Here is a 5,298-nt window from a genome sequence, read left to right on the forward strand (position 1 = left end):
CTGGGAAGGAGGAACCTGTCCCAGAGCAACCAGACCCCGCAGCCGCCCGCCCCTCTGGCCTCAACTCTGCTATGGAGCCGCCAGGGGGCGGCGCGACCCTGCGATGTCCCCGTGGATCTCCGCGCCTCCAAGCTGAGGCTCAAGTGACCAGCTGCCTCTGACACCTGGTCCCCGCGCGGTTCCCTCGGCCCTCTCCCGGAGCTCTCCCGGCGTGGCAGGGGTGGGGGCGGGGGATTCGCCCTCTCCCCGCGCTCCGGATAGAAGGAACCTTCTGGCTTTCATAGTGTTGAGCATGACATCCTGGGACCTTGGAGCGGAGAATGCCCTAAGGGCTGGATTTCCAGACTTGGGGCTGGCCAGTGACCCCCGAAAGATACCTAAGCAGCGGCAGACGCGGCTTCAGAGATGGTGCGGGATGTGGGCCTGTGTATCCTGGCGGTGGAGTGCAAGCAAGTCTCCGGGACAGTCCCCACTAGAAAGGTCCTTCTGTGTGTGCCGTGTGGAAACTAACCAAGCCAGCCAAAGTCGCAGGGGGGATCAATGCCCAGTTTTAACTCTTGCGGTTCCAGGCCATTGCCTGACCCCTAATCTGGCTACAGACAGATCCTTTTCTTTTTCTTTTTAATCCTCAATTGAGGATATGTTTTTGTTGATGTTATTTTATATTAGTATTTTAGAGAAAGAGAGGAAGGGAGAGTGGGAGAGAGAGAAAAACATGGGTGGGTGGATCGTTTGCCTCCTACATCAGTGCTGACCTGGATCGAACCCCCAACCTGGGTATGTGCCCTGACTGGGAACCAAACCCTTGACCCTTCCGTGCAGGGATGACACTCTAACCAACTGAGCCACACCAGCCAGGGCCAGACAGATCCTGTTCTCAGCTCCTGCCTGCCCCTTCCCAAGCTGAGTGAGAAAATAAAACACAGCCCAACACCCCTGCTGGCAAATTCTGCCACCTGGCAGAGGGAAGCCCAGTGATGTCTGTGCAATGGTTCTCAACCTTGGGGACATGTCCGAATTTCTTTGGGGAGCTTTTCAACATACACGGGTCTACCCACAAGCACTCATTTGTAAGGTGTGTGGGGGGGAGTTCCTGGAAACATGCATTTTGTCAAAGCTCCCCAGGTAATTCTGATATATTCCCACAGGGGCAGTGCCTGAAGAAAGGAATTACTATTGCACTTTTTTTGTGTGTGTGTGGGGGGGGGGGGGTTGGTAGCTCAGCCTGGGCTCTTTGCCCTCATGGCTGTGTCTGTGTGAGGATCATTACGTGTGTGTGCCATTGGGTACCTGTATCGTTGGGTAAGCATTGCTTTATGCATCTCTTTGTGCGTCCTCTGTGTGTAGCTGCCACGTGCATTGTCCTGAGTGACATTGGTGTTATCAGCATTTATTGAAAGCGCCTATTGTGTGTGTGTTGTTGTACATGCCTGTCCTGATGAGAGCAAGTGTGGGTCCCGTGGTGTGTCTGTGTCCTGTCGAGCACATCTCTGTGGGCTCCATTGTGGGGCACAGCCATTGTCTCCATGTCATTGAGAGGGTGTGCTGGCGAGAGCTCATGACACAAATGGAACGAAGCTGATCCGCCCCAGAAGCAAAGCTAGCAATGACCTTCTTTTTCCAATTATATCCTGGTCAGAGGTGAGCGACCTCTCCCCACCGAGGCCGCTTCTTGTCATGCAAACTGAGCAGAAGGATGGAGATTAGAGGAATGTGACTGAGTCACGTGTGAAAACAATCAGCTACCAATGGGCCCTGATCAATGTCCCAGATTACAAAAGAGCCCAAGGCAAGGAGTCACTTTGGAGTTTTTCCCAATGAGGGGAAAATACACAATACCCGCCATTCATAGCACACTGCTCACACATGCCCCATACCTCCGGGAGACCCACACGTACTTGTACAGCCTGGGGACAGGTAGGAAGTGGCTTTGGGAGAGCTGAGCAAATGAATGGCCAGCCTTCACTCTAAATTGGTGCGCACATATTATTAGTAGTAGGTGGCTATTTTGTTTTTGCTAAAGATGCAACCTTTATTCAGCTGGTAGCAGGAAGTGTAAAAGCTTGTGTTGAGTGTTTTCTATTTTAAGTCTGGAGAGTTAGGATTCTAAGTGGGTCACGGGAGGCAGTATGGGGATTTGGAGGAAACTCTTATGTCAGGAACAGAGCAATAGAGGGCTTGTATTGAGGGGATGGCAAAGGAAAGTCTTTGGTCAGCTGTGAGCAGGGGGCAGGTGTGCAGCCAAGGGGCTCCTGGGGCCAGGGCATCTGTCCTGAGCACAACTTGAAACCAAGCTGTGGAGTGAGGGAGCTGAGCTTTTGAAAGTCAGGGCCAGCCCTGACCACAAATATGCTCCAGGATAATAGGCAGAGCAGAGAAAGAATTGGGCTGGGGTAGCCGGGACCTTTAAGGGCAGAGCCACGAGGGGCCCTCATAAAGGTTAACTCGTCTTTGGAGGGAGCTAGAAGTAGGAATGGGGGCGGGGGTGGGGGGCGATAATGACCAGCCGAGAAGCCAAGACTGTCAGTACCTACAGGGTCAAGGGAAACCAGCGAGAAGCTGGGAAGGGTTCTGGAAAAGCCTGAGGATCTCATTAGATCTGGCTCTCATACCAGATGAGCCTACCTCTGGCCAGGAATCAATGTAGCTAGTTCTAGCACCCAAGCCAGGTTGAGGCAAGGGGGGGCACCATGTTGTCTGTGCCCATGGGATGTGACAGGTAAACCTCTGTGGCTTTTAGATGTCTTAGAATTCCTTTGTGTACATTTATGGGTGACTCACTCTGCCTTACCCTATGTGAATGAAATGATAGGCACTTAGGGAGCTGACAGTGTAATTCGGAATAAAGAATTTGAAGACTTTAAATTCTTTCTTCCTTTCTTTCTTTTTCCTTGTAAAAAGTAGTGTTGCATAAGGGCAGAGTGCCTGGATTCAAATCCCAGCTGGGCCATTTATCAGCTGGTGAGTTTTCCCCCCATCTGTAGAATAGGGGTACCTACTTCTTAGGATTGTTGTGCAAATTTTAGGCTAAGCCCTTAGAGCAGCGCCTGGACACAAGAACAACGTAAGTGTTGGCTTTCCTAGTCTTTCCTTCAGTTTTCTAGTATAGTGCCTTTGGAAGAGTCCCAATCTTTTGTCAGCAGAATTCAAGTAAAAAAGGAGAAGCTCATGGGTGATTAGAGAGGCTAGAGTGGGGGTAGTGATGGGGCTTGCTGGAGGATGTGGGATCCTGGTGTGGGCCAAGGCAGTAGCTGAGATACCACCCCCCCTTTTTTTTAAGATGGGGCTGAGGAGGCACAAGGCAGAAAGGGGATGGTGGGGAGAGTGGTCCTCAATGCAGAGCCCAGCCTGCTTAGGACAGTTCAGTGGTGCAAATCTGCCCCCCTCTCTCTGGGAGGGCACCCCCTGCTGGGGCTGCTAGCCCACGGACATCTAGGGGGGCTGCATGAACACCACAGGGTAATCAGCATCTTTGCTTTTCTGGGACAGTCCCACCTAACTTCCCTCTCCCACCACCTGACCTCAGCTACAGCAGCCCCCTCTGCTGGCCTTAGCAGGACTAAAACTGCGCCCTATCTCGGGTGATCTCTCTTCCTTGCAGGCAGTTGGGAGGTGAGTTGAGAGGTCACAGCTGGCCCTTTCTGTAGCCTGGGCCATTTGGGTCAAAAGATCCCTGAACTGGGTCTAGTTGTTTAACCAGATTCCAGTAACACTTTGGAGAGATCCGTGCAAGATGCCTAAGTTGTAGGCTATGAAAACAGAATCCTGACTTTGAGTTTGAAGCTTGATTTTGCCACTTATTAGCTGGTATGAACTTGAGCAAGTCATTTAACTTGTTCGGCCTCAGTTTCCTCATCTGAAAAGGGGGACAACAATAATATCTACCTTGTGGGGTTGTTGTGAGGATCAAATAAGGTAGTGCACTTTATAAAGTGTTTAGCACTAAGTAAGTGATCAACCAGTTCTTCAGGAATTTGCTCAGGGAGGAACTTCCTCCTGTGATAGCACTGTTGTCCTCTAGGGTCTTAGCCCTTGGCTGTGGACTTTTGGGGACCCCACCTTCCCACATTTGCTTATTCTAATCCCGGAGCACCAAAAGGTTGAGCAGCTGCCAGAAGCTGCTGCTTCTTTACAGAATGAAACGTGAGGGATGGGATAGGGGAGTCCTGGTACTAAAGGGTTAAGGTGGGGTGAGGGGGTGTGTGAGGGGGTGCTGGCATGAGAGTGGGTCACCCCTCCCCTTCCATTGATTATTCTCCTCTCCAGGTGTTTTTGCGGTATTTTTTCCTCCCTTGGGGTGGGAGTGGGGGCTGCTGGGTCCACTTCGGGCTTAGTTATTGTTTTAATTTTGGTGCTGGCTCCCTGGTGCCTGGAGCGGATAATGAAAGAGGAAAAGAGAGGTCAGGGTGGTGCCCAGGCAGACTGGGCTGGGGCGGGTGGGGAAGTGGGGGCGTGTGTTAAGTTAATATCAATAAAGCAACTGGAGTCTCAGAAGTGAGAAGCTGCAGAGCCAAGCACAATGTCTTTGTGCTCTGGGAGCCTAAAGGGGCACTTTGCTGTCCACACTGAATCCTCAGAATGGGGCTGGGCATGGGGGTAGGGGGACATTGTGCATATAGGCTGGGCAGGGACAGCTCAGCCAGCAGCAAGAAGTGGCAGTGGAACAAGTGAGCTGGGCAAAGAATGAATGTCAACTCTGTCTCACACTGCCCTACATGTGTCCAACCTCACAGGGTCAGCTTGGCAGAGGGAGGGTTGGCTGTGGGGCTACTAGAGATGGAGAAAAATAGAGAAAAAGGCAGGAAAGTGTAGAGGTTAAGATCACAAGCTTTGCTGTCAGAAAAACCCGAATTTCTTGCTAAGTTGTGCTTACTGGCTGTGTGACTTTGGGCAAGCTACTGAACCTCTCTGAGCCTGTATCCTCGACTGTAAACTGGCACTAATAGTGGTGCTAATCTCATAGGGTCACTGACATTGTATGTAGAGAACTCAGCACTGGGCCTGGCGTTCAGCGAGCACTCAGTACATGCTAGCTATCCTTATTAAGTATGTTTTCCTCAGCTGTAAAATGGGGATATCAGTTGTAACTTCCCCATAGGGGCCTTATAGGGAGCAAATCAGATAAAGCCTGTAAAGTGCTTAGCACAATGCCTGGTACATAAATAAGCCCTCAATACATTGTTAGCTGTTGTTATTATATTATTTTTATCTTTATTATTCCCCACTGTCTTGGAACTGGTGATTTAGTTGAGGAGACTGAGGCCAGGCCACTCCCTTAGCCATCAGAGGTATTTGGCT

The sequence above is a fragment of the Myotis brandtii genome, unplaced genomic scaffold (genome assembly GCF_000412655.1).
Source record: "Myotis brandtii unplaced genomic scaffold, ASM41265v1 scaffold550, whole genome shotgun sequence".
Classification (NCBI taxonomy): domain Eukaryota; kingdom Metazoa; phylum Chordata; class Mammalia; order Chiroptera; family Vespertilionidae; genus Myotis; species Myotis brandtii.